General features: G+C 43.4%; 1 protein-coding gene and 1 long non-coding RNA gene across 2 annotated transcripts in view; one reads left to right on the top strand and one right to left on the bottom strand.

Annotated features, from left to right (window-relative positions):
* The window catches only part of Plcxd2 (phosphatidylinositol specific phospholipase C X domain containing 2), a 58,929-nt gene that overhangs the window by 4,593 nt on the left and 29,948 nt on the right, over positions 1 to 24,388 (top strand). The gene's annotated exons all lie outside the window — the stretch shown is intronic.
* Positions 23,750 to 24,388, bottom strand: part of LOC119825712 — a 42,497-nt gene continuing 41,858 nt past the window's right edge. The window contains exon 3 of the long non-coding RNA XR_005287252.1: positions 23,750 to 23,886. This is a non-coding gene — a long non-coding RNA (uncharacterized LOC119825712). The remainder of the gene's footprint in view (positions 23,887 to 24,388) is intronic.

The raw sequence follows: 24,388 nt of genomic DNA, 5'->3' as shown, positions 1-24,388 counted from the left end.
TGCTTTGTTAAAATAAAACTATTGGAAAGGATTGCTAAGTCCTTTTAGGGAAGAACATTTTTTATACCCCTTTAAAACAAGAAATGAATTTACACAACAAGAACATAGTTGTTGTAAAAGAAGCAGGATCCACTTTAGCCTTCCCCATTCTCACCTCATTAGATCCTGAGTGCATTTTAAGAAAACCCTACTTCCAAAGACGCTTATAACCCAGCAATGTCTAGCTACCTCTGAGGACCTCCCCACCCTACACAGTTAAGATCAACCTGCGATAAACATCAAAATAGATACAGATGATGTGTTGCAGAGGCACACAGGATGGGCAGAGCATTTCCGTCTCATATTCTCAGCTTTGTTGGGAAAATGGTATTTAAGGAATGGTTAGAGTAGGGTAGGGTAGCTCCATCCTCTGACTCCAGCCCTTGAGAGGCTGAGGTACCAGGAAGGTCTCTATGGAGTGAGGCCACTCTGGGCCACAGAGTGAATTCTAAGCCTGGGCTACATGAGACCCTACAGAGAGAGAGAGAGAGAGAGAGAGAGAGAGAGAGGGGGGGGGGGGGGGAGGGGATGTTAGTAAGTGGGTCAGGACTGCAAGAGACACTATTGAAGATTAGGGTTGGGGAGGGGTAGGTCTCAATAAAATAGTCTAATTGAGCTACACGATGGAGAAAGTGGATGGAGGCACCTCCTTTCCCCACCCCTATGGCCCTTGACAGTCCTGCCTTGTGAAGTTCTCACCCTGCTGTTTTTCCTCCGGTCTGTGAATTAGTTGCTGGAAGTGTCTTTGTCTCAGTTTATGACCCCAATTCAATGGAGTCAGCAGTAGATGAGCAGACACTGGTGACTGTTGACTGAATAATTCAGAAGGCCACAGAGGGAGAACGTCGGTGTCCAATTGTCGTATTTGCTGTTATGTTGTGTTGTTCGTTTTTACTTTTAATATTCTGAGACAAAGGGCTCACACTGTACCCCATGCCGGACTTGAACTCACTATATAGCCAAGTCTGACTTCCACTTGGAGCTATCCTTATGCCTCAGTCTCTGGAGCCCAGCTCCTTCTCCAACGTGGTCAGAGCTAAACAAAATAGACCGCCTAGGTTTGCCTTTGGTAGAAAGCCACATGAGGTCACATGGAAACTTTTGAACTCATTCCTTGTTGGTATGCACTGTATTCCTGTCACAAGCACCCTAGCAAATGAAAATTCTAAGCCAAAGAAATGGATGGGAGAGTTAGAAAAGAAATAGGCTTTTGGTCCAGCACCCTTTCTGCTTTCCTTGCCAGCCTAAAGTGTCTCACCTTCCCGCTGCTGTCTCTCCCTGCTCTGGTTTCTCCTTCCCCTTTTCACCTTTCTCCCACTGACCTGGTCTGCCTCTGCCTTACCCACCTTCCTCAGGGCCGTCCTGTCTTGGGTGACTGTGACAGCTCCAGTTTCCAGATGGCTCTGTCTTCTCGGGTTGCTGGCTTCTCTTGCTTCCTACCCTTGTGGGATCATGTCCATTTCCATGAAGTTGAGCTAATGACCACTTGGTGATTTCTGCAACTCTCCTCCCTGTGGGTACACACTCTCTTCTCCCCTGGGTGACACAGAGATGAAGTCACTGGGGATGAGAGGGACCAGGATGAAGGGGTCATTGCTCAGATTTGGAAGTCACACCATTCAGCGACCATTTCAAAGGTGAACAAGCAGACTGTGTAATAGTGTTGTGTTGGTCTAGAGCTCTGAGTTAAACCCAGAACCAAACCATTCTTTTCGTGGACTTGAGGCTAAGGAAAAGCAAGGGCATAGTCAAAATAAATAATGCTGATTCCATAATTAAAACGTATAAGAAAGTGATTTCTTAAGCAGGGATGCTTTTTTGTTTGTTTTGTTTTGTTTTTGTAGTGCTGGAGAATGAACCCAGAGCCCACACATGCAAATAAGCACTTGGCCACCAACCTATCTCCCCAGCCGTCTTTTCACTTTTTATTTGGAGAATGGGTCTCATTAGATTGCCCAGGCAGGCTTTCTTTAGACTCGCTATCTTCTTGCCCAGCATCCTGAGTAATTAGTGTCACAACCCTGAGCCACCAGTCCAGCTTTGTTTTCACTTTGGGTGGTCATGGTGGAGAGAGAGCAGCTTCAACATCGGCACCTCCAACTAACAGTCTTCTCTCCCGAGATAGCTCTTCACTTCCTGGACGTCTGTCCCAACATCACAGAAAAAGGGCAAGAATTCAGCAATCTCCTGTATCTGTTAGAAGCAGGATCCCAGACTCACTGCAGTTCTGAAGGCCTGCAGATCATAGCAATTGTGCGCTAACTGGGGGGGGGGGGGGGGGGGTATGCGTGCATGGAGTGTGTGGGAAAGATCTCAGGCAACTCTACAGATTCTGACTTAGTTATCTCAATGTTAAAGAACCTGAGAAAGGAAGCTCTTAAGTTTAAAGCCATCCTGGGCTATGTAGCAAGACCCTGTCCCCAAATACCAAAAGCCGAGAGGCTGTAACTGGTGGAGCACTGGCCTAGCATACACCAAGCCCCAGGTTTAGTGTTCAATAGCACCACAAAGTAAATATAAATAAAAATACATACAAACATACATACATACATATATACATACATACATACATGCATGCATACAGGCAGGATTGTGAATTGTTTAAGAATATAACTGCCTGAATTTACCCCTCCCAAGGACTGAAACCTTGAGCAAGATAAAAGTATCCCACCTTATTTGCTGAAGGTGAGAAGTAAGTCATACAGTATGCTTTCTGGTACAAAGAAGTTCCATACAATTATTATTGTGTGACTTTTTAAAGGCACTCACAAGATCCAAAGCCTGAGCCTAGAAGGAACAAGGAAAGAGGCCTGAGGTGCAATCTCTACCCTCAGGTAATTTACAGTCTAATTAAGGAGCCCACTATCCAATTAAACCCTGAGAGTCCCTCTGATCAGATTACCATAATTTGACAGGCCATGCCCCTAGGAGGGTTAGAGTTAGGAATAGGATAGAGGCCAATCGTTGCCTACCTGGAAACAGCAAGGGAGTCTTAAACACCACATAAACAACTGGTCACGAGAGCTGGAAAAGTCTCCTTAAGTTATTGGCTCTGTCTTGTCCACCTACCCCTAACTCAGCTGCCAGACCTTGTCGTCTGCCAGGCCATGTTTGCGGTGCTTCTCCTGTCATTCTCTTAGCCCTCATCCTCCTTGACCCGGCCATATCGCTTCCTGTCCTAGAATGAAGTATTGCAGAGTGTGTTCCTGTGAACTTACCTTTCTATCGCTTACAGCCCCTGCCTTGTGACTGGAGAGTGCGTTCACCATCCATACAAACAGATGCCTCAGCCTCCACACACCACCACGCATGTGCTCCCCCACAGCACACAATTGCTATGATCTTGGCCTTTTCCTGAGAGGGTCCAAATTCTGATGTCTCTTACTGCTCACGCCTCATGAACATTCTGCCACCCTGCCCACCGACAGTTGGGCAGCTCTCTCCTGCATGTGCTTCTGCCAGACATCCTTCGGAAGTCAGAGTTTTGGTTTCTGACACATGCTTTGACCTGGTCTCTGCCAGGTGTGACAGGTCACCCACCTCCACCTCTCTCTCCAGCCCCGAGGAGCTTCTGAGCACAGGCACAGTACAGGCATATAGGTGATGTGCTCCAGCTTCCTGGAACTTTGCCTTTGGGAACGATCTCAAGCAACTCTACCGACTCTGACTCAGTTACAGCCTCAAATCAGGTCTTCCGAGATCAGTTATAGACATAAGTAGCGGTTGTGTTTGTGTGTGTGAAAAGAATTTGAACACGCCTCAAGGAACAACTTTAGGTTGTAGGAATCTATCACTAGATCTGTGTGCTTATTAATATGGCTTGTAGGAGGCCATCTGTGTCCTCCCTGTCTTACTTGTGCTGTTAAAATTTCCGTGCTTTGTGTTCCTGAGCAGCCCTGAGAAGCGAATAGTATAGGAGGAGTACCTTTGCAGATCTGCAGGTAACTCCAGGAGGAAACAACTTGGGTTACAGAGGCCAGCAGCGCTCTCTAAGTGGGACAGCTAAGTCATGTCAGTTCTTGAGACAGGGCCCCTCCTTTGTGAATACACTGTCTTCCAGGAACAGAAAATTTCTAAAAGAATAACTGTTGGTTTACAATCTCTGCTTACTCTTGAATTGTATGTGTGTGTGTGTGTGTGTGTGTGTGTGTGTGTGTGTACACTCTCTATATCCTATCAGTATTTTTTCTGAGCAGAAATTAATTTTAAAAAAATAGAGCCAAGTGAGGTGATCTGCACCAGTTGGAAGTCTGACGTGGTTGCTGCAGAGTTGAGGACAGCCTGGGCTACACAGTGAGGTCCAAGCCCACAAAGATGAAAGAACAAGAGAATGAAGGAGCTCTTTGTACCCCATAAGTGTTCTGGAGCACAGCCATAGTCTGCAATAATGGAGGAACTCAAATATTAAGGACTCTGTCAGACCTAGATGAATATTTTATGAACATGTATTATTTGAAGTCTTATGTTCTAAAAGCAATGTTCTTAAAGCGCGACTGGAAACAGGGGAAGAATGCCGAACAGAGCCAGGTGAAGACGGGAACTGCTCAGTCTTTCTTAGAGTTGAGTTTAGATCAAGCTTGGAGAGTTCATGTGGAGCCTCCTGAGTAGTAATGAGTATGTGGCATTAACTTGACTTGAAGTAGCAGTGTCTTTTCTGGTTCTCATTGGCTATATAGAAGAATATAACACACTTAAAGGAAAATCGTGAATTCACAGTATTTATCGTTGTGCCACATACTGTATCATATCAGGCAGAATATTCTTCTCTCTACTCTTTGTGAAATGATTATCTTAGAAAAAAATCTAAAATTCCAAAATAACAGAGAAGAATACACAGAATCTATCGCGCCCAGGAAACTGGCTCGCAGTCCTGTTCCCGGAAGGAAAGCAAGGCAGGAGATTGTCCATGGCTGGCTGATGGAGCCGGGGTCGGGAGCCATTGCACACCTCAGAGCGTTCCTTCCAGAAACACTACTCCTCACCAGGATTCTTGGCTTTGCCCCAAGATGTCAGGATCAGGCAGTATGAAACAGAGTTGAAGTTTACTTTGTTTTTCTTCTTTGGGTTGGAGTTGAGACAGGCTGTGAACTCAGTATATAGTTGAGGTTAGCCTTGAATTCCTGATCTTCCTTTTCCTGTCTTCCAAGTGCTGTGATTGAAGGAGGGAGCCAAGAGTATGCCAGTGTGCCCGGCTGGGCTTTAGACTTTTGACGTAGACTAGAGTATGCCAGTGTGCCCGGCTGGGCTTTAGACTTTTGACGTAGACTAGAGTATGCCAGTGTGCCCGGCTGGGCTTTAGACTTTTGACGTAGACTAGAGTATGCCAGTGTGCCCGGCTGGGCTTTAGACTTTTGACGTAGACTAGAGTATGCCAGTGTGCCCGGCTGGGCTTTAGACTTTTGACGTAGACTAGAGTATGCCAGTGTGCCCGGCTGGGCTTTAGACTTTTGACGTAGACTAGAGTATGCCAGTGTGCCCGGCTGGGCTTTAGACTTTTGATGTAGACTAGAGTGTGCCAGTTAATAGAAAGAGACATGCTTAGGAAAGGAGTGAACATGGTCTTGATTGCAGGCATCTCTAGAAAGTCATAATTAAATGTCTTCACAATAGACATATACGTGATTTAGAGGCTCCTGAAGGTATATCTCAAAAGATTTCAAGGAAGGTAAAAGAAATCATAATGTGGTTTCAGGACTGTATTGGCGAAAATCACAACTGAGAAGGTAAGGCTTGTTATTGCTATGAAGATAAGTTAGTTTACAAGTCTTGTTTGTGAAAAACATCCAGAATTACATGTTTATGTCTGGGAAAGGAGAAAGGCCCCACTCAAAAGTCATAAATGCTGAAGTATCTTTGGGGGCTATTTTAACTTCCCATCTGTAAAGGTCTACATATAAATGAACATGTATAGACAACTTTTCCAGCAAATATCAAATATGCTGAAACTCTTAACCCTCAGCTACTAGGAAACTTCAGCCAGACTCTCAGATTTGAAGTCTCCTCTCTCTTCCTGAGTCCCTCAATCTTCCTTTTCTTATTACCCTACTTCAAGGTGACCTTTGAGTAGAAATAACAAACTGGAAGGTGTTGCAGAGAGAGGGAGGAGAGTCATGTGCAAGAGGAACTGAGGTACAGAAGATGATGATGACCTTGAAGAAACCCAGACAATCTGCTGTGATCAGAATAGATTTCATTTAAACGAAGGGATGGAGATGAGGCTGGAAAAGCAGGAAGAAGCAGGGTCCTAAAGAACTTCACATGGCATGCCGAAATTGAGTTCTGTGCTCAAGTCAGCCACCGAAAGCTTTGTGCAGGAATTGATGAAAGACCACTGGCTGCATTAGTACAAAATGAATCAAAATTACTCCTCTGCTGTTAGAGTTAGCTGGGCATGGGGAGGGAGGGGAGAGAAAGAAATAAGGGAGGGAAGGAAGGAAGGAAGAAAAGAAGGAAGGAAGGAAGGAAGGAAGGAACAAAGGAAGGAACGAAGGAAGAAAGAAAGGAAGAAAGAAAGAAAGGAAGGAAGATAGGAAGGAAAGGGAGAGAGAGCTAGAGAGAGAGCAGAGAAAAGCAGCTTTGGCTTTGTTTTACTTACTATGTTCAATCCATCTGTTGATTACCTTCTGTACAGCAGGCTCTCTCCCAGGCACTAGTAATCCCATGACTGTCAATAAGAGCATGGGCCCTGCCTTCAAAGAGCTGGTTGGAGAAAAGCACATTTAATCAGCCCCTTACAGCATAATACACATATAAAATAATAGGGGAGGTTCAGCTGCATCTGGAAGAGCATATGGCAAGGGCATCCTAACAAGACCTGGGAGTTCGGAGAGGCCCATTAATGCACTGAAATAATTTATTATAGATGTGTCTCGGTTGACAAAGGGGAAAGTATAGGGGTTGAGGTCATAAAGTATGTAGAGGGCCAATAGTCTGCCATAGGGGCTTAACTTCTCCTTAACAAGAAGAGTGTCAAAGGGGTCCTGGGGATCGAACTTAGTTGTGAGAGCTCTGGAAAAGCGCACACAATGCTCTAGTGTAAGTTAGGGCATAGTGGTTCAAACCTGTAGTGCCAGAACGCAAGAGGAGAGCATCCTGGTTAGTCTCCATAGTGAGTGTGGGGCCAGCCAGGGCTACCTGAGATTTTCCAAGGAAAGCAAACAGTGTGAGGAGTGTGCACGAAAATGTCAGCCCTGTGGTTTAAAAGGAGCACTCTGGCTGTAGTTCAAAACGTATGGGAACAAGTGACAGCTGTAACCAAGGCATGTGTCAGGGGGTCATCCAAGCAGGAAGCAACCTGACCCAAGTGACCACGTGGACCACAGAAAGGGGACAGAAGCTGGAGATGCTTAGGAGGAAATGTCAGCTGGACTTAGTGATTAGCCAGAAAGAGGAGCAGGTGTGAAGATGACCTGGATAGTGAGGAAGAGGAGGAGGAGGAATTCTCCAAATACCTGTTCTGGTGAGCCAGCAGCTGTGAGCATCGATGAGAAACCTACTGAGCTTCAGGTGGGGGAGGGGCATTTCAGACTTGGTATACAGCATAGTGGAGATGATTTTTCAGAGCTAAGTCTTAATTGCACCATTGGCCCATCTCCCTGTACTCACTGAAGCTATTCTATGCAATATCAGATGATTTAAGTTTTGAACTGGCATCCCTGTTTTGTTTTATTTCATTGGTTTTTTTTTTTTTTGAAACAAAGTCCTGTACATTCCAGACTGGCCTTGAACTCTTTTTGCAGCCAAGAATAATGGTCCTTCTGGCTCCAGCTCTTGAGTGGCATGTGTCACCAGGCTTAGTTTTATGCAGCCAGTACTGGGGATCAAACCCAGCGCTCCAGGAATGTCATGAGAATGTTGTTACTGAGCCATATTCTTAGTGGTCACTCCTTTAGAGTATACAACTTTGTTTAGAATTTAACTAAGATTTTTACCTATTTTAAGAAATACGCTCTGGATGTCAAGTCTCAGAGAGCTGGTTCTTTTATGAGCTGATTGAGTCTTCTACCTGTTTTTCTTGGATCCGGTCATTTCCTGTTGAACTCTTGCCCCAACCACGCCTTTTGCAGCCCTGCGGGTGGTGTGGGGTGACAGTTGTCTCTGCACCTGCACAAGCTTTCTGCAAAGTGGAAACTGGGCTTGCTTTACCACAATCATCAAATACTCTTCTCCACACATTGATCCCTGAGGTTTCACGTTTTGTGAAAATGCAGGGACATTTGGTCGCAGAAGGCTTCACTTATTATAACTTCGTTCCCACCCTAAACATTCTCCTGGTTTTCCCAATATGATTTGCCCACTTTCATTTTAAAATGTTAATGAAACAGGATTACCTCAGAGTTGAAAAGGATCCCTTCTATGAGGGGTGACTCTCATGAAGGTGGTGTCCTCTGCTTGGAGGCAGAGTAGGATGTAAGTGAGCCGAACCGACGAAGATTTCTTTGAAGTGAGTTATCTAGACCAGCTGTGCTCCATCTGTAGCTCGCAACACCCCTTTGGGAAAATCGAATAACCCTTCCACAGGGGCCGAGTATCAGCTATCCTGAATATCAGACATTCGCAGCATGACTCATAACAGTAGCAAAATGACAGTTATGAAGTAGTAATGAAATTAATTTTATGGCAGGGGATCATCACCACAGCCTGCAGAACTATAGTAAAAGGTCCCAGCATTAGGAAGGTGAGAACCACTGATTTTGACAGTGTTGATTTTGGATGAGTATCAGAGTGTACTGGACATTTGAAGACCAGGAAAATCTTTTGAAAGACAATAGACATTCATACTTGTGGAAAGAGCTTTACCATGCCTCCCAGGGGTGATATTGGAACCCCTTAAACATGGAATAATCAGGATATGGGGGTTGCACTGGGGACCATCTGGGGTAATGGCATATTTGTATTCCCTGCGGAGTCACTGGGACGGAAGGGTTGGTACAATCTTTCTGTTTCTCAGGACAGCTCAGGCAAAGACTGTAGCCTGTGGAGTAGTGCCTGTGGCCAGAAAAGCTCTTCTTATGTGTGTTCTACAAATAAACATTTCATTTGAAAATCATTTAGCTCTAGAGAACCACGAAACCACTCCTTCCTACAACTTCCTTCCAGCCAGGCGTTGGTAGACCAGGTCCCTGGGTTATGTCTCTCCGTAGACAGTGGGGAGGCCTCTTGGCTTCTCCATACATAAAAACAATATGTTGATTAAGGCCTTCTGCCTCCAGGTTTCAGCTTTACAGGTTGCTTTGGTGTATTGTGACTAATTATGAATTCAATAGGCAACTGATTAAAAATTAAATTGGCCACATGGCTTGCTCAGATTTTGCTGGCAGTCTGATGGTTATTATTAACACTGTCCCACATGGCTCATGAAAAATAATCAAGCTTGAGAGTTGAAGTTTATCCCCTTAGATTGGCAATGAGGTATAATGATGTTCTTTGGTTTGGGAGACTTCTAAATGGTTCCCCTGATCCCAAGTCTTGGCTCTGTCGGTTATCTCTGACTATCCTAAGGATGCCTAGTCCTGTGTACAGGTACTCCACAAATGCTGCATTTCTCCAGGGACCTACTGGGCGTGGCCTACTGGGAGGCCCCAGGCAATGCTATGAGAAACTCACTCAGGAAATCTAGTCTTTAGGACTTTTCTTTTTAAATTGTTCACAGCAGATTTTTTTTTTAAAATTATAGCTGCCATTTCGTTATCCTTTCTGGTTTATTTTTATCCTCTATGTCTTCTGGCACATTCCTCTTCGTTGCCTTAGATAAGCCAGAAGGACCAATGACGATAAACAGAGCCAGGGGTAAACAGGTGTTTGAGGTCAAAGGTAGCTAGAAGAAGCTCTCTCTGTAAGAGGAAGATGAATGGAACTGAGAGAGGTTTGCAAAAGAATCAGAGGACCAAAGCTTACTGGTATTAAGCAGGGCTCTAAGCATCTGCCCCTTCAGGTAGTGTTTGCACGTCCTCTGTATACATGTACTCAGTACCTTAGAGAATAGAGAGATGGATGCGTATTACACATGACCCTGTCTTGTCTGTCTTAGAGTCGAGTGATGGAGACAGACATGGAGATTCTTCCCACACAGTGACCTCAGTTCATCAAGGACGTGCTGAGTAGCAGCAGAGCACAGAGGGAAGAGCGGGCACTTAGCAGGACATCCTGGCGTCAGATGAATTGGATCAGGGTCACATGGAAGTTATTAAGATGGAAGGGCCAGGTACAATAAAATAGCTTCCAAGAATGGTGAGGAATTTCCTAAGTGAGTCTTTTGCTGTATTTTCTAACCATAAGGCTCATTTCTCACATAGAGCTTTTTAAATTGCTCTATTTTCAGCGCAGGCCACTGAAATAGTTCAACATGCAAATTGATTTATTCATGTCAATTTGTAGAGATTAAATGCCTGGGTTGTGAGACAAAATACTTCTCTGTAAACACTGTCCTGTCCAGGCATGATGGCTCAGAGCCATCCAGGACTGTCACAGTATGAGGTCATCCTGGTGCACAAGCTCCAGGCCAGCCCAACCTACAGAGTGAGGGCCTGTTCCCCAAAAAACCAAACATGAAACATAACAAAAGTGATCTAATCTGTCTTAGCACTACAAATTAAGCTGAGAGATTCCAAACTTGAGGTCAGTCTGGTCTACACTGTAACACCTTGTCTTAATCTGTTTCCCATCAGAAACACCTGCCCTAAACACCACCATTTAAGAATATATGTTCACTTTTATATGTTTTTAATATTTTTGTATCATATCCTATTTTCTTAGTATTTTAATTGCTATAGAACAGTTGCACATATTTTCCAGGCACACTGTGATACTGTATACATGACGCTACATGTATACATCGTGTCCCTCTTTAGGAGTTTGAAGGTTTTTTGTTTCAGTTTTGTGAACTTGCCTGTGTACCTGTATATGTATGTGTTGGGGTGTGTGGCGGGGTGGTTGTGGTTTTGTGTGTCTACATGTATATGGTATGTGTATGGGGCCTTATGGGTCTCCACTGGCGTGCGAAGGTCAGAGGACCACTTCGCAGAGTTGGTTCTCTCCTTCTGCCTTTATATGGGTCTCAAGCATCAAATATAGCTTGCCCAGGCTTGCTTGACAAGCCCCTTTACCCAATCATTGGCCTATTTTTATTTGCCTGGAAAGAGGTACAGCAGCATCCATCATTCAGGGTGTAACGTCTGCTCCTAGTGCCTGTAGGTTTAGCAGCTACTTGACCTTTGAGTAAAAGCTTTGCCTTTGTGTGCTGTAGGATCCCTGTCTGTCAAATGGAGCAAACTATAATGTCTGTGCCAAGTTACACAATCCAGAAGCTCACCTCTATCCAGATAACGCGATTCCCTTATGCCTGATAATTTGCTAAGATTCATAGAACTCACTGATAGCTGTGTGTTCATGTTTACTGTTTGTTTCCATGCAAGGCTATAGGCTACCGTCAGCTCAGGAAGGGTTCATAGGGCTCAGTATAAAAGGGTTCCAAACATGTAACTTCCAGTTTCTCACTCCCTGTGGGGTCGCAGACAGCATGACTTCCCCATGATGGACACGTGACAATTTACAAAGCATTGCCAGACACCTGGCCTCCTGTGTCCACATGTGACTGCTCCTCCACGCAGCTGACCTCAATATTTAACCCTTTCAAAACCCCATCTAAAGTCACATCCTTAGACTTTTCCATGAGACCACGGAACCTCTAGGGAATGCAGGTCAAGACTCTATTTTCTAGTAAACTCAAATTCTTTTGTCTGTTTAGTAGGGAAACAGGGTTTTCTCGTAGCCTTGGTTGATCCAGAGCTGATGATATAGACCAGGTTGCTTCAGACTTGCAATAGCATGCCTCATGCCTCTACTTATACATTCTGGGATTACAGGTGTGCATCACCAAACCTGGGGTTTGGGGATTTTTGTTTGTTTGAGACTGGCCTTGAACACCTGATCCCCCTGTCTCTACTTCCCAAGTGCTAATTGAATAGATACCACCATGTCTAGTTGGGTATGACTAAACTCTTTACATAGAAAAAAATGAAGAATTAAATAGATAAACAGGACATGTCTATAATCTATAAACTGTTACCATAAATCTGAGGCCATCCTGATGTATATAGTGAGCAGTAGGCCAGTCAGGGCTGCATAGCTGGACCCCATCTCAAATACCTTCAAAGATGAAATAAGAATTAAGTGCAGTGTAATAGAACACTATCTAGCAGCAAAGAAATCTAATATTTTATATAGCTACTATGAACCATCCTTTCCGATTACCTCATTTTATACCTAATGGCATCGTGGATGCTCTACCAAATTCTTAGTGAGTGAGCTGCAGTTCATATACGTGTAAGCAATATCCAGCAGTTGGAACGAGGCCAGCAAACTCAGACTATGGCCAGTGCTTCCAAAATCAATACCATCTGGGCCAGAGGATGGCAAGCAAGGGCGCTTGCTTCCTGGTACAGTCCGCTACAGCATACCTTTGAGGAAGTGAGGCCCAGGAGCAAGATTTGACTCCTAGAAGGACACAGAAGGAAGTAGATGAATAATTAGAAACGGGGACACAATGCACCTCCAGGAACTAGGAAGGGCTGACTTGGTGAGATGCAGAAGTGACAGGTGAAAGAGGTGGGGAAATCTGGTAGAAATGGAGTCCAGCCTGTTTAAAGAGGTGTCCAGCATTGGATTTGTTTTGTATCCTATATGAAGTCAGATAGTTTGGGGCCTAAAGAAAACTCCTTGAAGTAAGTATGATCATTTTATGACCCCAGTCTGTGAATTGCTCTTTTCTCCACCCACCCACCAACGCCCCTGCTTCAGCTGGCCAGTGACAATTCATCCTGCAGGAACCGTCTCAGGAGTGACTTCTTCGTGTATCCCCACCACCTGTGTGCCCCTGGGACTGTTTCCTATTTCTCTCTTTACCACACACACACACACACACACACACACACACGTCACGTTTCGTCATCTCAGCATATACTTGGTGTCTGCTTCTAAACAGGCATCTAATAAAAAAAGGTGGCAGGCGGGAGAGACGGAGGAGGCGAGAGACACAGAATCCGGAAATATCGACAGAACTTAGGCATGAGGGATGAGTGTTTCTAGTTGTCGTAAGGAGAAACTAGGGCAAGCAGAAAACAGGTACTGATGCCTAGGATATGCCAAAGCTTGTGGCTACATGGCAAAGTCTTAAGAGGCTCAACACTTGATATAAGGAGTACGAAAATGCCAACAGGAGCAGAGGGATAACTTACTTAGTAATACTAATGTAAGATTATCTAGGACTCCTGCATTGCTTTCCTTGTCTTACATAAGCCTAGTTAAATACTTTCAACAGCTCAGTGATGGAGGTGCATTCCTCCCCAATTTGCAGATTAAGAAATTGAGGCACAAAGGAATTAAACATATTGTCAAAAGCAAGACTCTTGATATCAGTGGTAAAACTTTGAAAACTGACTCTTGTCAAATTTGTTTTACCACATCTAAATAAAAGGCTATTATGGAGCTGGCGTCTGAACCGTGTTGGGCTAAAACTTCAGTTCTTTTTGTTGGATGTAATGAAGGCTAATTTTCTTTTCATCTGGGACTGTCTGATTCCATGCCAGGCTTCTAAAGCACGCTGCCATGATGTTGGTGATGTATGAAGGACCACCCACTGGCCTGTTCTTCTGAACAAGTTGCGTTTTTTTTTTCCTTCTCGAAGATCAGACATCCACGAGGCTTTTTATTGACCCAGAACAAAAGCAGCCTGTCGGTTTAAGTGCTCTGTGTAGTGATCAACAGCAAGGCTTCTGCAGAGAGAAACTTCCTGCACTAGACAGAAAGAGCAGCATAAAGCATTAGCCAACAAGCTCTTCAGAGAGCCAGTCTTCAGGGATGAGATGTATTTGTATTTGCTTTCCCTGCTGAGATGAGGGTACAGATTCACTATAATCCTACCATTTGGTGTAATTTAGACACTTCTTATTGGATTTCCCTTCCTCCTTTGGTTGGGGACCAGCCTCAACAAAAATACCTCTTGCCAGGTAATTTTACAGCAGATAAATATCTCTAGTGTTTTTACGAGAGGTGTGGGCATTTAGAAAATATTAATAAAGAATATGAAGGTGCGAATGAAACAATAAAACAGAGAAACATAGAGTAGTAAAGGGAGGGAGTTCCACTGAGGTAGAAGCATATCTACTTCTCTGTTCTTGAAATACATGGTCTGACTATTAGCCACACCTGTTGACAATAACCTTGATAGAGCAGAACTCTGATCTAAATCTAGGAGGGATCTTTGTTTGAGGTAGAAGTACAAAAACCTTGAAGGACTAGAGGTAAGTTCCAACTCTCTCACCTTTGATCAGTATGGAAACAGGCTCACATTTTTGGGCCTCCACATCCTTCCATCTGGCAGAGCACTTGGCTTAGGATTTCATTCATAGAATAGAAAGAAGACCCTGGCTTGTCTTGGAAGAGATCTGAGACACTCCCCTCCCTGGATTTCATTTGTGGGGAGAAGGCAAGTACATGTATGAACAATGCATTGGGAACAATATGAGTGTTCCCAATATGAGGGAACCAAACACAGTTCCCCAAAGCAAGGGAAAGTTCATGCACATTCTTAATTGCTGAGCCAGATTTGTAGCCCCATCAAATGAATCTTACTCTATCTACCCTGTGAAAGAGTCAACCAACTAGATTACTAGGAAGGAGCTGGTTTGGGGGTTTGGAGTCCCCCCAGAGTATTAATGTCACCCACAAAGCTGTGAGACAACAGCCTTTGTAATGAAGGGGAACAATGACAAATGTTAGGAATTGGATGGACCACCAGGGGAGTCAAGGTGCTGTCCAGCCATTGTCAACCAACATGAAGATACTGCAGAGCTGTGGGAGGGGACAGATTTCTCCAGCAATATACCCAGTTCTCAGATGAATCAAAAATAAATGCACACACCCTTAGTTTTAGGTATGGTTTGCTGTTTTGCAAAGATGGTTAAGTTAAATCCATAAGCATGTTTTCTGTTTAAATATAGTTAGAAATAAATTAACGTAGCTTAAAATGTTTATTTGTGTTGATATGTGTGCTTGTGCACGTGTATGCGTACATGTGTGCATGTGTCCATGGAGACCAGAAGAGGCCGTCATATCCTTTGTAACTAGAGTTAAAGGGTTTTGTGGGCTGTTGGATGTGGGTGCTGGAAACTGAACCCAGCTCTTCTGCAAGAGCAGTAAGAATATTGGCATAACGATCAAGCCATCTCTCCAGCCTCAAAACCTTGTCTTTGCAATGGTGAATAGAGCCCTAAATTCCTTAAATGAGCAGCTAATGAGTGGAAGTAGCCAACTCCTGAGAGAGAAGAGATGCTAAGGCTCATTTCTCAGCCATCCTAGTTTAGGAATGGAGAGGCTGAAGTCCAAGAAAAGCATTTGTGCCAAAGCTGTGGAAGTCCCAGAAAATGTTTCTTTAGCTGAGAGAAGGTTAGAGTGCCCTCATGTGTTCCTACACAGAAATGTTTTCAGTTCTCTCCTTTTTTTGTTCTTTTTTGCTTGTCAGGACAGGGTTTCTCTGTAGCTTTGGAGCCTGTCCTGGAACTAGCTCTTGTAGACCAGACTGGCCTAGAACTCACAGAAATTCACCTGTCTCTGTCTCCCAAGTGCTGGTATTAAAGACATGCACACCACCGTCCAGCTTCTTTACAAAACTTTAAGAAGTTTTCATCTCTTCCTTGATCTTTCAGCACTTGGGTAAAGAGGACTCAGGAGTAAAGGCAGGCCAAAGGATGTCACCAGATGTAAGTGAGCAGCATATTTGACTTGCTTACATGATCAGGGAACAGAAGCAACAGCGTCATCCCTACAGTATCCTGGCGTAGCACCAATTATAAAGACCTGGTTCTGTCCCAGGCAGCCATTTGCAAACTTTGCAGCTCTGAAGCCATGACAAAGCCAGTCTGAGCCTAAGTTTCTTCATCTATAATAAGCATATGTAACTGCTACCTTCAGGATTATGACAGAGAAGAAATGATAGAAGCAAGATGTCTAAGTCTGCAATTGGCAGTAAGTACACGAGAAACTGAAAAGTTTATTTTCAAACCAGAACCTGTGTGAGGGACCAGAGACAGGTAAGTGGTAAAGCCTGAGGTTCAAGCATTGCAGAAGTAACATCTTTCTAGTCTTGACTAAAAGTTTTCCACAAGTACTCTTTGTGTGAGTGCTACAGATGCTTTGACAAGCTGTGTGACCAAATACGTGATTTCTCCAAGATAAATTACTTTTTTCATTTTTCTTTTGTTGGTTGGTTTTTCAAGACAGTTTCTCAATGTAGTCCTAGCTGTCTAGGAACTTGTTCTGTAGATCAGGCTGCCCTTGAACTCGCAGAGATCCACCTGCCTCTGCCTCCCAAGTGCTAGGACTAAAGGTGTGCACCACCACCCAGCTAAATTACTTTTAAATAGGGAAATATAAGTGAAATTAGCCATGTGCCCTTTCCACAGACAGCGGCTTGCAGAGGTAGCATATACCTGATCTCTGGAACTAAGATCTGAGTGGCCAAAAAGACCCTGGAGGGCTGCCTTTATAGCCCAGTGGTAGAGCTTGTCTCATGGACCAAGACTCTGGAGTTTCTTAGCACCACAAAATGAAAAAGGATAAGGAAAAGAGGTCTGCTATAAAATAAGATATTTGAAAACTGAATTTGGTTTCGGCGATTGATGAGTTCTTAAAGTTCTTACTCTGTTGATTAAGAAGCTTCTGGGCAGTGGTGGCTCACACCTTTAATCCCAGCATTCAGGAGGCAAGAGGTCTCTGTGAATTCAAGGCCTGGTCTACAAGAGCTAGTTCCAGGACAGGGTCCAAAGCTACAGAGAAACCCTGTCTTGAAAAACAAAACAAAACAAAACAAAAAGATCAATAAAAATCAGGGGAAAACAGTAGTTGGGTGAGTCTATCCTTTTATTTTATTTATTTTATTTTATTTTTTATTTGTTTGTGACACAAAAGCTATCTCAGCTAAAGCATTAGCAAAATCACAGCAAATGAAGTCTTTTTAGCTCAATGAGCTCACTAAGGTTTCCTCCAGTACTCCTCACAGCTATCCTTCTCAGATGTGTGGAAAGGAATATCATTGTTTGTGATGTAATGAGATCTGACCTTTAAATGTCAACACAGTACAGGGTCTGGCCATCCCTTCTGTATCTTCCTCCTGCCTATCAGAGAATTGAGGGAAGTGGTTTAAAAAGTGTCTAAACTGGGAAGGAGTGGGGCTCAGAGGAACACCTCAGTAGAGCCTCCATCTTTCTCTTGTATAACCAGGGAAGAGAGAAGGAAGCGTTCATCTAGCTCTGGCTTCTAAATTTGTAGGCAGAGGCTGCTCATTAGTTCCAAGCCTTCCAGACCTGAAATAATCATACAGAAACTATATTAGTTACAGTACTACTTGGTCAATAGCTTAGGCTTCTTATTAACTAACTCTTACATTTTAAATTAACCCATTCTTATTATTTTATATTTTACCACGAGGCATCTGTCTCCTTTGGCAGCTACATGGCATCTCTTTGACTCCGCCTTCTTTTCTCCTCTATCTCTGCTTGGAATTCCCACCTTGCTCTATTCTACACTGCCATAGTCCCAAAGCAGCTTCTTTATTAACCAATGGTCATAAAACATATTCACAACATACAGAGGGGAATCCCACATCACATGAGGCTAAGGCGTTTATTACTAATGGGAAGTTTCTCATCAGCTGCATCTGTGGGTGTGGAACCCCTGGTCCTAGATCTCAAAAACCCAAAAACAACTGCACTACCTCAGTATTCTTCAAGGCAGTGAGAAGCTTCCAATGGCCCTTCTCTGTGGTCAGAATTTTGTTGTTAGCTGCTGCAAAGAGGTCCCCTGCCTCATGCTTGGGCTAGTTAGTAGAACAATACATTTTCTTGGTGTTGTGCTTACTTCAGTACTCTTCGTCCAATGTTGTTTCTGGTAGTTTCTTGTAACTTCCCATTTTCTCTTTGCGCATTTATGTTGTACATTCCATTTGTTCTTAGAATGCTTCTTACATCCCTATCAGTTGCTTATATTATGTTGTACTGCTATCCTTTAAATAATTAAGGTTTAAATTCCAGTATACCAAAAAGAAAACTGTGAGCCTTTGAAGAGTCCATTTTGACCATAGGATCTCTCTTCTTGCACGTTTCCCCGCATGTCTGCCCTGCCTGTGGCACCACAGTCAATCTAAGCTAGATTGACTAATCTAATCTGCAGCTGCCTGACGATTCTGGTTCCAATTCAAACAACCAACGGTGTAGTCCCACAGAGCAAAGCTTCCGATAGATAGAGACCTCAAAGCAGGGTTGGACTGAGACCCATGTGTGCTTCCAGACAAATTAATGTTTGGCCACCCATGCACATGGTCATTTTCAAAGTCTTCTTTGTTTTACGAGAAATGGAGATGAGAAATCATTGAGAGATCTCCCCTGGGTCTCCCCTCTCACGGTCTCTCCTCAGCCCCACAGCCCTCTGGGATGTCATCCCTAACCCTGACTCACAGCATCCTCTGCTTCACTTCTCTGTTTTTGTCCCCTTCTTACCAGAGTAGATGAAGTCTCCCCAGACTTTTCTCCCTCCACAAGTGCCTATCCCGCCCCCGCCCCCGTATGCTAGAGTTGGGTATCTTAACTGTGCATATCGAATAGAAGATACCAGAGTTACCCAGAATCTTTGTGCTTGGAGGATTACAGATGAGTTGCTTTTCTTTATCATGTGTCTATATTCAAGACTAGAGGTTTTCTTTTTTTAATATTTATTTATTATGTATACAATAGCATGTATTCCTGCAGGCCAGAAGAGGGCACCAGACCTAATTACAGATGGTTGTGAGCCATCATGTGGTTGCTGGGAATTGAACTCAGGATCTTTGGAAGAGCAGGCAATGCTCTTAACCGCTGAGCCATCTCTCCAGCCCGACTAGAGGTTTTCTATGAGTCAACTTTCCTCCTAAGTGTCTTGTAAAATAGTGCTTTTTGTTTTGTCTTACCACTGCGCCCCATTTCATAAGGAGTCACTAGTGAATCCTGGCACCAACCAGTCCTAGACTTACTTCAGTACCCTGGCTTCTTCTGTTACTGTTCCACTGGTGTGCCTCTCCATGTGGCCATACCTAGAAACCCCCAAACCCTACAGAGCTGGCAGCTGTCATGAGTCAGGAAGATGCTGGAAAATGAAGTGATATAGCCAGAGTCTCCAGAGGAAGTCAGGGTCTCACACACTAGGGAGTCCAGCTGGTGTCCTGAGATCTGAAATGCATCTGAGTCCTTGTTATCACTTTAGTCTGAGAGTATAAGCACATGCTGAGGAGTGAGAACTTCCCAAATGGTTCTTCAACCCAAAGCTTAGCCTTGCTCACTAACTCCATACTGAGACATACTTGTTTAGTCATTTATAAAACAGCAGTGTGTCCTTCAGACCTTAGAAAAAACATTCAGAGTTTGGAATCAAAGGAGATTGCATAGAAACATTGGGGCCAGGAGCACAGGACTGAAAACTGAACCTAGGACCTCATGCATGAGAAGAGAGCTCTGCTAAGTCTACAACCCCAGCCCTGAGTGGGGACATATGCTTAATACTTAAACTTTAATACATTTAAATTTTGGAGGAATTTTTTTTAAAAAAAAAATAGTCCCTTAAGCAGTTTGAGTGAGATAATGTATTGGAGGACCTGAACCTCATCTTATGCCTTGCAGTTCTAGGGCTCAAACTCACACCCCTGTACTTGCTACGGCAAGTGCTTTGTTACTGAGCCATTCTAGCCCTCTTAGATTTTAGAAACGGATTCTTACTAATAGCCTAGACTCGCCTTGAATCTCAGACCCTCCTTCCTCAGCCTCCTGAATGCTTAGATCACAAGCACTTCCCTCGCTCCCATCATGAGATATTTTTAATAGAAATTCTACATGGACAGTCTTCCAGCCTCTGTTTAAATCAAGCATGAGCCCCAAGCAACCAAGCCATCAACCCTGAAACTTGGCATTAGAACAGCCACCTGAGCTAGTGTCCAGCTGAATCTTCCCTTTTCTGATTCCAGTTCCAGTAAGGGTCTATTCTTTTCTCCTTTAAGAGATGGAAGCAAACTACTTGTCGGTTTTTGGCTTAAACCCTAATGGTTTTTCTCTGCAGAGTATGCCACTGCTTTGTCTCTTGCTGTTTACACAAAGCATCAGAAAACCCAACTCTGTATTCATGGCTACCAAGAAGCCAATGACTGGCCATCAGTATCATGTGACTGATGTAGCTTAGCTAAGATCAAGTATAAGCAAAACTTTTGGTCTTCTGTATTTGGGCATTTTTAATATTTCTTAATTTTGTTGGATTGGGACAGAAAACAGTCCCTGTAGCTAAAATCTTATTAATTTTCCCAGGACATAGAACTTGTATGTTCCACATTTATTTTAGAAAAAAAACACTTGACATTCAGTGTAATTTTTGAAATTATCTGTAACCAGTGGGCTTTTTGTATGGTTTGACGTGGAGTTTTGTTCAAGCTGCTTACATTACTGTGGCCTCATATGACAAAGTCTAGATTAAGAGTTGGGGAAAAGAACATCCAGACCACACGTCACACAAGTAACGTTCAGACTGAGGTGATGTAGTCGAGCCCTAACTGAGTGCTGCGACTGGACCAGTTCATCTTACTCACAAAAGAAATGACATGCTTCCGTTCTATTTGTTGTCTTGACCAACAACAACTTAGGGGAGGAAAGGCTTTATTCCCCTCCCTCATTTAGGTGAGATCAAGACAGGAACTCAAGCAGCTGGTCACATCCCATCCACAGTCAGGAGCAGAGAGAAACAAATGGAAGCTTGCTTGTTTGCTTGCTTACTAGCTTGCTTGCTTGCACTACGTGGCTAGCTTTTCCTATTCCTACACAAGCCAGAGGGTCAGTCCTTGACATAATGCCGCCCAGTAGGCTTGGAGTCAATGAACAAACAAGAGAAACTTTCACAGACTCATCCACAAGCCAGTCTGATCTAGGCAATACCTCAACTAGGACTCCCTTTATGAGCAATCCTAGTCTGTACGAAGTTGATGGTTAAAAGTAACCAGCACAAATTTCAATAAGAATGCAGCTTTTTCATGGAAAAATGTAACTTAGTTAAGTTCTCAAAAAAGAACTTAACCAAGATTGGCTTTGAAATAATGCTTGTAAGGTATATATTCCTATACCTTACTTTTGTTGGTGTTAGTAAAAATACTTCCATGAAAATGGATTTTATGTTAAGTCTTTTAACATATTTTCCCAACTAAAAGGGAGGTGGTTTCTCCCTCTTTACATGAGAATTGGTTTTGTGTCTCTGTCATTTCGGGATTGACCAATCTGAGTCCATTCACAGACATATATGTAGTCAGGGAGGTAACCAAGGCCATTAGATATCAACTGACATATCAATATGTAAATGTAACACTACAAAAATCTGACAAAAAACACAAGATTTTTTAAATTTGTTTTTCCGTAGAATCACTTGAGGATGCCTAATTCCATCCAGCTAGAAGCAGAAATTTCAAGAGCATCTCTGGGGCTCTCAATAGCCTGCTTTCACACTAGGTAGTCAGTGTTTATTGACGACTGTTGACGTAAGAGCAGACTGGAGATCACTAATAAGTTTAGTGCCAATTTGGGCTCACATCATGTAATACTATAATCTAAAGTGATTATACTTGACGCTGAGTTTTGTATATAATAAAAAACACATCACTTATACTTGACTTCCTCCCTCCCAGCTTGAAATATTAACCATTTAGAAGCTTGGCAGTTCTCCAACTATAAATATTTGCTGGAACCTCAGTGATTTGGTTCCAAATATAATTGGCAGAGAAAAAGCAATAAATAATGAGTAATGATGGATCTGAGGTGATTTTGTTGTCAGGGACCCCTCTCAGTGCTCACTTAGTCTTTGTAACAAACTAATGAGTGTTACTAATGTCATTCCCATTTCACAAATGTGGAAACCAAGGCACAGCATTCCTACCACATAGCAAGAAAGCAACAGAGCCAGAATGATGAACTCAGGCATCATGTTACCATGTGGTTACTCCACATTACGCTTACTCAGAGCTATGGCTGTTTTCCCAATTCGTTTTATCATCCATTGCTTATAAATATCGATGGCCTAAATTAACAGCTTGTAAACTTGGGTCTTTGAGGTTGAATAGACATAGAAATGACTTATTCTTGGGAAAGATACCTAGGAATACTTTAAAAAACTGAAGATGAGATATTTAAATGGTTATCTATTATTATTCTGGAACAAGGGATGGGGACATTATTTTCCATATAAGGTCTTCTGAGGGATGACCACTGGGAAAAGTTTCTGAAGGGACTGAGGGGCTTGCCCAATAAGAATAAGACAGCCAAGGTGCTATCCAGACAAGCCAGGGTCTCAGTCTAGGGCAGTATTCCTCAGGATGTTCACAATAGCCTCCCCACAATTGGTCTTTTTAAAATTTCTGTTCAGAACACGTAATTTTCAATGCTAAAGATCTGAAGAGATGGCCAATAGTTGAGAGCTTATACAGCTCTTGCAGAGGACCAAAATTCAATTTCTCACACCCATGTTGGCATCTCACAACTTCGTGTAACTCCAGCTCCAGGGCATCCAATGTTCTATTCTGCTCTCCTTGAACACTGTCCACACATGGCCTACAGATACATAAACACAAATAAATAACAGTAAAATAGGTTTTTAAATTTAAAAAGTTAAGATTAGTGTATGTCTGCTTATGTGCTACACATATAGCTGTGCTTTGAAATAGAGTAAGTTGTTGTTGACTGTTCTCACTCCCTCTAAGAACCAGTTCTTACGATGTTGGGACCTTGAGGCACTATCTCCAAGATTAGAGAAATCAGATCAGGGGAGTTGGGGCCAGTGAACCACCTAGAGGGCCTACTCAGCTTCAGAATTAGAGGGCTCCCAGGGGCAGAGTTGTGCCTATGGCAGGTGCGAGCAGATAGGTCCCTAAATATATGAGGTCAGGAGCTCTTTACTGTGGGTCACCATCCTTCTCTCCCTGCTGTGGCCCAGAGGTGTGAGTGTTGCAGGAGAGAGGCTGCTTATTCGTCCCAGCCACCTGGCTAGCTTAGTCCCAAAATAACCACACAGAAACTGTATTAATTAAAACACTGCTTGGCCATTTGCTCTAGCCTCTTATTGGCTAACTCTCACATCTTGATTTAACCCATTTCTATTAATCTGTACATCACCACGTGGCAGTGGCTTACTGGGAAAGATTCAGCATGTCTGACTCTGGCAGCTTCATGGCGTATTTCTGACTCTGCTTTCTTCCTCCCAGAATTCAATTCCATCTTCTCCACCTACCTAAGTTCTGCCCTATTAGGCCAAGGCAGTTTCTTTACTCATTAACCAATGAAAGCAACACATAGACAGAAGGACCTCCTACACCATGTGAGGATGAAATTCATCATCCTCACAGCTTCCTCTTCCTCTTCCTCCATTCTTGCTTCTGTGTCTATAAGGAATGTCACTTTGTTCTGAAGTGCCACTGTGGTACAATGGGATGTCTCATGGCAGACTGTGTTGTCTGAATTATTTTTGTGTTATTTAGAAATTGGGTTCTCAGGAAATTTGCTTTAAATTCCCTTCAACTGAGCTCAGAAAATGACTACTCCCCCAATCTGTGAGGACTAGGTAATGACAGTGCTTTAAATAAACGCTGCGGCGTGCTCACCTTGAATCCCCAGGAAACAATCAGCAGAAAGAAGGGAGCAGAGATTTGTGTTCCAGATAAGGAACACACTGCCTGTCCCAGGAATTCACATGGCCAGCTCATTTTCTTCTTCCTGGCCTCTTAGATGATCCTGTCCAGCAATGCTGTCCAAGAGGGAGTAACCATGAGTCTGAAGAAACACACGGCCAAACTTTCCCCCATTCCACCCTTTCTTCCTTTGTGATTTGGCTGCTCCATTGTCTCTGTTCTGAACTTACACAGGCCATAACCAATCTTAAACCACCTATCCAGTCACCCCTAGAAAGCACAATAGTGAATGCAAGGCCTCCTGATATCCTTCTCTCCCCTAATAAGCTGTAACTATTCAGTTGGTCAAAGGGGACCTTCATGGGTCAGTGACAAAAAAAAAAAAAAAAAAAAAAAAAAAACAGGTATCCCTAGGTACCCTAGGTATGAGAACACCTCACCACCAGAATAGTGCTTCAAAATTTGAAAGCTTTCTTGGAACAACCTAAAAATGTTAGGCAAGTTTAATCTTACATTTGTGGCAGTGAATGCCAGACCTGGGAATTCAACAGCATCATTTTGGGGATTTTTGACCCCCACATCAAAGAGATTCTGAGTTGGTGTTTATGGAGTGGAATT

The sequence above is a fragment of the Arvicola amphibius genome, chromosome 10, assembly GCF_903992535.2.
Source record: "Arvicola amphibius chromosome 10, mArvAmp1.2, whole genome shotgun sequence".
Lineage (NCBI taxonomy): Eukaryota > Metazoa > Chordata > Mammalia > Rodentia > Cricetidae > Arvicola > Arvicola amphibius.
This window is presented reverse-complemented; position numbering and strand designations above follow the sequence as displayed.